The sequence below is a fragment of the Thamnophis elegans genome, chromosome 4 (assembly GCF_009769535.1).
Source record: "Thamnophis elegans isolate rThaEle1 chromosome 4, rThaEle1.pri, whole genome shotgun sequence".
Classification (NCBI taxonomy): Eukaryota; Metazoa; Chordata; class Lepidosauria; order Squamata; family Colubridae; genus Thamnophis; species Thamnophis elegans.
The window spans coordinates 95,785,076-95,794,837 of record NC_045544.1 but is presented as its reverse complement, the minus strand read 5'-3'; positions in this window follow the sequence as shown (position 1 = coordinate 95,794,837).

The following is a 9,762-nucleotide window of genomic DNA, read 5'->3' as shown; positions in this document are numbered from 1 at the left end:
CAATAGCAGTAGACTTATATACCGCTTCATAGGCCTTTCAGGCCTCTCTAAGCGGTTTACAGAGAGTCAGCATATTGCCCCCAACAATCTGGGTCCTCATTTTACCCACCTCGGAAGGATGGAAGGCTGAGTCAACCCTGAGCCGGTGAGATTTGAACCGCTGACCTGCTGATCTAGCAGTAGCCTGCAGTGCTGCATTTAACCACTGCGCCACCTTGGCTCCTAATAAGTTTTTTTTAAAAAAGAATTTTATTAATCCATTTTCAAACTAACATACATACATAAATAAAATAAACACATAAATAAAATAAACACAAACAATCCCCAAAGGGAAAGAAAAGCATTACAATTAAACACATAAAGAAAAGAACAAAGAATCTGTAGATAACAGCTAACATCCTAAGTTCACCTGATTTGGTAAGTCTCTAAAAAGAAAAACTAAAATTTCAGTTTTCACCAAGCCTGTCCAAGAATTTTTTTTTTTACCCAAAGGGAAAGATTATATGTAAAAGCAGATGAAGATCAACAATAAAACGTGCAAGGGGAATCAAAAATCAAGTCTTTCAGGCTTTCTGAAGTCTTTTTGGTTGGGAATCACCCAGATCTCTTGAAGAACTTCATTCCAGAGGACAGGCACACTGCTGTGCGGACTGCAATGGTTGTAAACGCCCTTCAACCTTTCACACTTCCTATATTCAGTTTTCTTCTTTTGAGTCTGTAAACAGCTGCATACAAATAGTAATGTGCATTCAAATTTGCGGAAAAATGTCTTTTAATTTTTGTACTGTGTGATAAGTTGTCTCAGCTTTTGTTCATTCAGGAATTCATTGAAAGATAGAATTTGCCCAGGGAGGCTTAAACCTTTGACAACAAGCAATCTAAAATCAATTCCCTTTTAAAGTCATTTTCAATGGTTAAACTTGGGAAAATTGACAAATCCCATGAGAATGCAGCAATGTGACATGACAACTTGTGTGATAATAGAGAGGTCCCAAATATTTAATATGTTTGCAAGCGTTTGGAGCATTTTTTTATTTTTTATTTGAAAAAATGGAGAGGGAATGAACAGTCCATTATGAATGAGAACGTCATTGCATGAAGCTCATGTCTGGCTTAATGGGGACTAGATCATGGTAGAAGGGTCCCCTAATAGGAGTCATGTATACTTTGTAGAAGTTGAATTCTACATTTTTTGAATTATATTCAATGTCAGGGTTCCAAATAGCATCCAAAATTAAATCAGAGTCCAAGGCAAAGTATTGCTCAAAGTTCCAATTTATTAAGAAAGCCATGTTGGGCACATCTGGGAAAACCCGAATCTGAAAGCTTCCCAGTTTTCCCCATCCAGTTGAAAGTTAATGATCTTGACCCACACCAACAAGTCCATCACATGGTCCAATCTTCTACTGCCATGCTGGCAGTTCCACCCATCCAGTTCCGGTCAGGTGCAGAGGTGTAGAGACAAAGGATGACCTTGACTTCTAGAAAGGAATTTTATTTTGGCTACCTAGCATTTAACTCCATGCCATTCCCCCTCCCATTTTCTCATAATAGAAATGGCATAGTAGAATAATAGAAAGTGTGGCAGGCCAAAGATCCAAGATGAATATGGCTGCAGGCCTGACATTCAATTTGAATTCACAATTTTTCAAAACCCTCCTTTTTATGACTTATGAGACTATAAATATGAAAGGAAGACACTCTGTAATAAGTTACAAGGCCCTAAAATCAAAGTTTAGCCTTGGATATATATAAATTCTCTTCCCAAAATTGCTGCTGCTAACCATTTTCTTTTCCCATTCCTGTACAACTTATATCCCACTAAGAACCTAGATATGGACCTCCTACTTGTTAATATATAAAACATAATTAATGTTTAATCTTTGCAGCCAGGTTTGGAAAGGACCACAGAAATCATGACTACTAGCCTGTAAATTCTTTGTCCATCATAATAGAATCCTACATGTCTATCACCATATTGATATACCATATTTTTCAGAGTATAAGATGCACCATTTTCCCTCAAAAAAGGGGCTGAAAATCTGGGTGCATCTTATATACTAAATACAGCATTTTTTGTCTCCTGAAACCCCGCTCCCTTCACCAAAATGACCACGCACAGCCTTTAGGAGGCTTTCAGAGTACTCCTGGGAGCTGGGGAAGGCAGAAATGTGTGAAAAATGTGCTGTTTTTTGCTAAATTTTGCCCCTCCCAGCCCCCAGGAGTACCCTATAAGCCTCCTAAAGGCTACGCATGCAATTTTTTTTACAAAAAGGGCCCATTTTTTGCTTGTTTTGGGGGGGAACCCCCCAGGAGCACTCTGCAAGCACCCTAAAGGCTATTCGTGAAAAATGGGCCATTTTTGGGAGGTTTGCAGAGTGCAAAAACTTTTTTTAAATTTGCGTCTTCAAAACCTTGGTGCATCTTATACTCCCAAAAATGTGTTACATTGAACTTTTGTTGCTATATTCAAAACCCGCGATACCTGGGGCAGAGATTTGAGTTCATTTGATTATTACATGACTTGATTAACCTGCAATATGCCTGTTACTTTGATAGTGTTGGATACATAACAGCAACTAACTCCATTATGGCTACAGTACTTGATTTAAATATATCAAAAAGTGGATCCACTGTATACAAGATTTGTCTAAGTTGTCCCTCCCTATGAAAGGATGTCTTCTTCCAGCAGCTCTACTTGCTCAAGAATTGGTTGAGTGACTCACTTGGCTTATACCTTTAAGATTTAAGTCTGCAAGAAGTATTATTATTATAATCATTAAAAATGGAGACAACCATATTTTATGCTATTTTGGTGACTGTGTGTGTGTGTGTTTGTATTGTATGTAACTATCATTAAAAAATTTCTGAGTCTTCATTTATGAATCACACTTATAATTGGGAAAATCTTCTAGGGACACCTGACATATTATAATAGTAAAAAAAACACCATCTATAAGAACAAATGTAAAAAATTAAAATGTATTCAGTAAAAGTAAGATGATGTTTAAAATAAACTATTCCAGCTGTAACCGTCATCAATCCCCAACATAATCCAAACAAGAATAGTAACATTAATAAATAAGGATCCAAAATAAAACAATGGTGACAATTATATATTCAATACTCCTTGGAAAAGCTCCATCTGGAATGCCATAACTGAAGGAGCAGGTCTAGTTTCTTGGGGGAGATGATTCCACACAGCTGGGAAGGCAAGGTAGAAACTCTCTCTTGGCTCCAGTTCTTTTCAGTTCACTTTTGTAGGAGAAGTAAACCAAACAGATTTTAGTTTCCAATCAGAATGCCCATAAGATTTCCTACATTACAAAGGATTTTTGTATTTTTGAAGATGTCCACATTTTATATAAATACAACTGTTAAATAAGAAAAAAATGTGGCTTTGAGTTCATTCTTGATTTTGAGCTTCATTGTTTTTTTTCTCTAATCCTTTTAAATTTACTTGTCATGAGCAACAAAAGCAAAACCACTAGAAATAAAGGACTTTTGCTCTCATTTTGTACATACAGATTTCTTGGAATTAAAGAAAAAAATTGACTAAGTAGGTCTGATGCAGCAAAGGTTGGCCTGACCAGACTTCCATAAAATGGGATTGGACATTTGTGACAAGGATTGTAGCCCGTTTGGCTAATGAAATGTCTGCAAGAAAACAATTAAGATCAAAGAGCACTGAGGACCCTCAATTTCTGGCTCAATTTTACAGCATATTGTTTGCATGGAGGAACAGATACCTGGCACCCACAATCGGAAAGATCATTGTAGCAAGAATTGAAAAGCTTTGCCCACCATTTCAGACAGCTGCTGCGAAATAGCCAATGGTTGGTTGTACATTTTCTCTTGGGTAACTTATCCATGATTGTTTGACCATTTCTTAGATTCACACTGACTCTCTGAAGCATAAACTAAGCAAACAGGTTGACAAGCTGAAATAGACTTGATTGGTTTTTAGTTCGATAGTTACTCTGATAGAGGGACTAATTGGAAGCCACACCTATATTCCCTTGATGTTGTTTTGTGAAAATAATATACAGGTAGTTGCTGGGTTCTGACCATTCATTTAGCAACCATTCAACATTATGATCATATTGAATAAAGGGACATATGACCCATATCTGAAGTTATGCCAACAACTTTGTGGTCCCATGGTCAAAATTCAGGTGCTCGGCAGCCTGCACACAACTTATGGCCACAGGGGAGTTTCATCTCTCCCCTTGCCTATCTAACCTTATCTATACCCTTTTGTCTGCCTGCACTGCTGACCCAGTTGACCTCCATGCCCTTCTTTCACTTGCTGCTGAAGAGGTGTGCCTAGCCTGGCTGCCGGGCTTCAGCTGCAAAAAATGAAAAAGAAAACAAAAAACCACATCAGGGCTAGAGGGTGGCAAAATGTCCCTTTGGAAAAATCTCTTGGAGCAAGGCGTGCCCAGCCTCACCCAGGAGCCCAGTGTGAATGGGCATTCTGACACAGTGTGGCTTAAGGCTTTCTTTTCTTTCTGTCTTCTTTTTCTTTTCTTTCTTGATGTAGCGTACTGCAACACAGCCCAGCAGCCAGGTTGGCATGCCTTGTCACCAAATGTGAGCAAAAAAGGCAAAGATCTGCTGGGTAAGGTAAAGGTGAAGGTTCCCCTTGCACATATGTGCTAGTCATTCCAGACTCTAGGGGGCGGTGCTCATCTCCATTGCAAAACTGAAGAGCCAGCACTATCTGAAGAAGTCTCCATGGTCATGTCGCCGGCATGACTAAATGCCGAAGGCACATGGAATGCTGTTACCTTCCCACCAAAGGTGGTTCCTATTTTTCTACTGGCATTTTTACATGCTTTCGAACTGCTAGGTTGGCAAAGTAACGAAAACTCACTCCATTACATGACACTAAGAATTAGAACCACTGAACTGCCAACCTTTCTGATCAACAAACTCAGCACTGAGCCACCGTATCCCTACTCTGCTGGGTAGTGAGAAAAACTAAGGGCTGAGGTAGCTATGACTTTCCAGGACATTCAAGCAGCCCCTAAGCTGTGTAGTTCTGAGGCTGCTTGTCACCCCACAAGACAGGATGCAGGAGAGCCAAAGGGCAGAGATGTTTGTATGTGTGTGTGTGTGTGTGTTGAGGTAGGTGAGTGGGTGAATAGGGTTAGTTTGAGGTAATCCCTTACCTTACTGAGGTTTAAGGATAGAAGGCACCGATAGAAGGCTTGGACTGGGATAGGTACTCACTTAACAATCTGTGATTCTTGGTTGATAGGATTGCCATCATTACACAATGTGTTCGATGATATCTTACTTTATGACTCTTACCAAAGGAAAGTCCATTCCCAATTGTGCTCGTAAAGTGAGGACTATTTGTACTCCTGACTGTTTTAAATTGGTAAGACATTCAGAAAATAGCATAGCCTAGGGCTTGTATGTTAATATATTAAAAAGTGAATGCAGTCCATATTTGAAGTTCAAAACTGTAATATCACCCTTAACATAATTTGTTGTAAAGTTCTCTAATTTTTCCTACTTAAGGTATTGCCATGACTTATATTTTTAATATACGGTGCATCGATACCCCCTTCACTTTGACAATTTTGTTATGCTACAGCCCAATTCTAGTGGTTGAATTTCCTCCCCCCTCACCCCCCCCCATTAATCTACACTCAGTATCCCATAATCACAAAGTACAAATAGAATTTTGAAAATGTCTGTAAATTTATTAAAAAGAAAAAAACTGAAACACCACATTGGCATAAGTATTCAGACCCTTCACTTAGTACTTTGTTGAACCACCTTTGGCAGCAATTACAGCAGTGGTGGGTTTCAAAAAAATTTGGAACCTCTTCTGTAGGTGTGGCCTGCTTTCCGGGTCCACTGGTGGAACCTCTTCTAACTGGTTCGGTAGATTTGGTGAACCGGTTCTACCGAATAGGTGAGAACTGGTAGGAACCCACCTCTGAATTACAGCCTTGAGTCTTTTGGGGTATGACGCAACAAGCTTTGCACACCTGCATTGGGGGACTTTCTGCCATTCTTTCTTACAAATCCTCTGAAGCTCAATCAGGTTGGATGGCGACTATTGGGGCAGCCATTTTCAGGTCCCTCCAGAGATGGTCAATAGGGTTCAAGTCTGGCTGGGCCACTCTAGGACATTCACAATTTGTCCTAAGCTACTCCTGTGTTGTCTTGGCTGTGTTCTTAGCATCATTGTCATGTTGGAAAGTGAACATTTGACCCAGTCTGAGGTCCTGAGCAATGTGGAAGAGGTTTTCATTAAGGATATCCCTGTACTTTTCCCATTCAGCTTTCCCGCAACCCTGACCAGTCTCCCAGTCCCTGCTGCTGAATGATGCTGCCACCACCACGCTTCATTGTTGGCATGATATGGGAAGTGATGAGTGATGCCTGGTTTCCTCCAGACATAACAGTTAGAATTGAGGTCAAAGAGTTTAGCTTTGATTTCATCAGACCAGAGAAGCTTGTTCCTCACAATCTGAAAGTCCTTTACATGTTTTTTTTTAAATTCCAAGTGGGCTTTCATGTGTTTTGCACTGAGGAGAGGCTTCTGTCTAGCCACTCTGCCATAAACCCCAGATTGGTGGAGGGCTATATGATGGTTGTCCTTCTGGAACTCTGTCCCATCTCCACACCGGATCTCTGGAGCTTGGTCAGTGACTATCGGGTTCTTGGTCACCCTTTTAACTAAGGCCCTTCTCCCTAGATTGCTCAGTTTGACCAGGGGACCAGCTCTTAGAAGAGCTCTGGTTGTGCCAAACTTCTTCTATTTGAGAATTATGGAAGCAACTGCTCTCTTAGAAACCAGAAATTTTATTGTAGCCTTCCCCAGATTTGTGCCTTGCAATAATCCTGTCTCTGAGCTCTGCAAGACAGTTCCTTCGATCTTATGGCTCTTGCTCTGCTACAGTATGCATTGTCAGCTGTGGTGCCTTCTAGAGAGAGGTGTGTGCCTTTCCAAATCATGTCCAATATAATTTATCACAGGCTCCAATCTGTAGAAACATACCAGCAAATATCAAAAGAAATGGGAAGCACCTGATCTAAATTTCAGGTGTTGTTGCAAAGGATCTGAATACTCATGCCAATGTGATATTTCAGATTTTTTTTTTAAAAAAGTAATATATTTCTAAAATACTGTTTTCGTTTTGTAATTATGGGGTGCTGAGTGTAGATTGAGAAAAAATGAACTTCAACTTCTGTAGAATCGGGCTGCTGTGTAACAAATTTGACAAGTGAAGGGAGTCTGAATACTTTCTGAATGTACTATATTAGCTGATATATTACATTATTTTATGGGTAGCATAAAAGTTCATCTGAGATGCCATAAAAAGCCATTCCCATTTTTTAAAGAAAACTTGTCCATGACTCATTTAGAAAGTAAAGCTGCATTTATTTTCAAAATGAGTCATAGGTTAGAGTTTTCTTGACATATGCACTTTTGTAGGTGTAATGCTACACAAGAAAGACATTAGAAGACTGGGCCATGAGATACTGTCAACTGTTAGAGAAAAAGAATAGCTGGCAGCTGAATAGCGTGTGAAGACTCCGAGACCATCTCTAATTTCTCAGGCTGTAAAGGAGACAATAGCCAGGGGTGGGGGAGAATCAACTTTCAGACTTGCAAGATTCTATGACTTTACTGTAAAGTAGAATTAGCTCATCTGGTTGTGATTCCTATCTGGTTTTCCCTGCAAGTCCTACAGAAGGATAGACTAAAATCTGATTTATATTCATGATAGCAAAATGAAGTATAAGAGATTACAAAGTGGGTTATATTATTTCAGGCTGCAGGTAATGGATCATAGGCTTTAATGTTTTCTTGACTTCCTGTGAGCAGAAAATAGTATCCTGAATAAAACAAGTGGTTTTTTTCTTCTTCCATTCAATTTATGTGATTTTTGGAGATTGCCTAGACAGGTCCCACAGTTTTGACACTGGCCTAAGGTCATTCAGATGGCTTTGTGCCTTAGGTGGGACTATAACTCTTGGTTACTAGCTTGATGCCTTAGCCACATCACCACACTGACTCTAGTTTCACCTGTTTTGCAAAGAAAAGGACTACTCTGCAGCTAAAATGGAAAGTGTTAGCAGACTTGGTGAATTATGTCCAGGTTTCCAGAAATAAAATTATAGAATGGTGGAAGAAATATAGCAACATAAATGTATGGTTAATACCTATGATGAATGAATGAACATTAACTCTTTTTCTTCTTCCCAATAAACAGAAAACAGAACTTGTATGAAGAAGGCAGGGACTTTTCTAGATAATCTGAAGAGGCCAGTTCTAGTTAAACAAAAGCAGCTGGGCAGCCCATCACGTGACTCAGCACTTACACAGCCCATCCTGGACTTCCCTGGGCACAGTCTTTTGGCTGTTGCGAATAGGAGAACTGGAAAGAAGTCCAGAAGCCGCATGATTTCTTTACCTTATTAAATTTATGAGTTTCCTCTTTGGAACATCTTCCAATGTAGTGTCATACTTTTTATTATTTGTGTTTTCAGTTTTGGTGAATGGAGTGGTTTATTGTGATGAGTTTTTTGTGACTTATTCTTTGAAAGCAGTCCCGGGTTATTTCTTAGAAATTGTGCCTATATAGATCAAATAAATCAAACCACATTAAGGACCATTCTACACATGGGGGATGCACGTATAATAAATCCTTCACAGTTGAATGACTGTCATCAAAATAAACTGTGGCTGCCCTTAAAGATGACCTCTATTTATAATAGGGAACCAGTAGCTGTTTAGGGAATATTCTTTAATACTGAACTGGAAAACTTAACTGTAGTTAGATATCATAGGTTTGGTTACTATTCCTATTAAGAATTTTCCTAGTAAACAAGTTGTCACTTCTTCTGAACCAGATTTTTCCACCTCAGCCTTGTAACTCCAAACAGCTACAGCAGAATGCTTTTCCTCTGCTTTTGTTGATTTGGACTTGGATTATTTCCACACCTTAAAACCTCTTCTGATGGAAGTTTTCTTGAAGCCACCTCAGTCTGAGCTTGGCTGCCTCAAGATTCCCCCCACCCCAGTAGAACTTCTTTCCACCTTCGCACTTTTGTAGGTGTAATGCTACACCTTAGCACCAATTTGGCCTCAGACCAAAAGGGTTGTTCATTTCATTGCAGAGCTCTGCTACCAGATGTTCCGAGAGCGCAATTTTCTCCAAACTGGTATCTCCACATATTGTTCCAGATGAGGAATTAAAATTCATCATATCTAATTGGGTGCCCAGTTGTTTTCTGTTCTACAATCATTTCATTGTTTTGTTTATCTTTATTTATTGAGAAAGCAGTTGAAGATTTTGAAGGGAACCAGCTGGAACTGTATAGGTCAAATAGACACATCACACAAGAAGTGAGAATCTCTTAGCACTTGGGTGTTTTATATAATAGCAGCTTAAAGCACAGGTTAACGTTTAAGAATAAAAGCAAATAAAAAGCTCCACAGATTGGGGTTTGCAAACTCCATTCAGAAACATTAGGTTCTACCAAGTGTGATTAAAAAAAAACTATGTAAAACAAGGCCCTCCAGCTACATGGCCCGAGACTAACCATTCTTCTGATCTTGGGAATAACTCACAGATCTGGCTACAGAAGACATTTCATATCCATAGCATCTTGAAAAAGAGCCCAAAGTGGAGGTTTCTACAATACCATCCTTTACTAGCCAAACCCAATAAATCAGCTATATTTACATTCTAATTAAATGGGACAAGAAGTTGGTCACCATTGTACATCTAA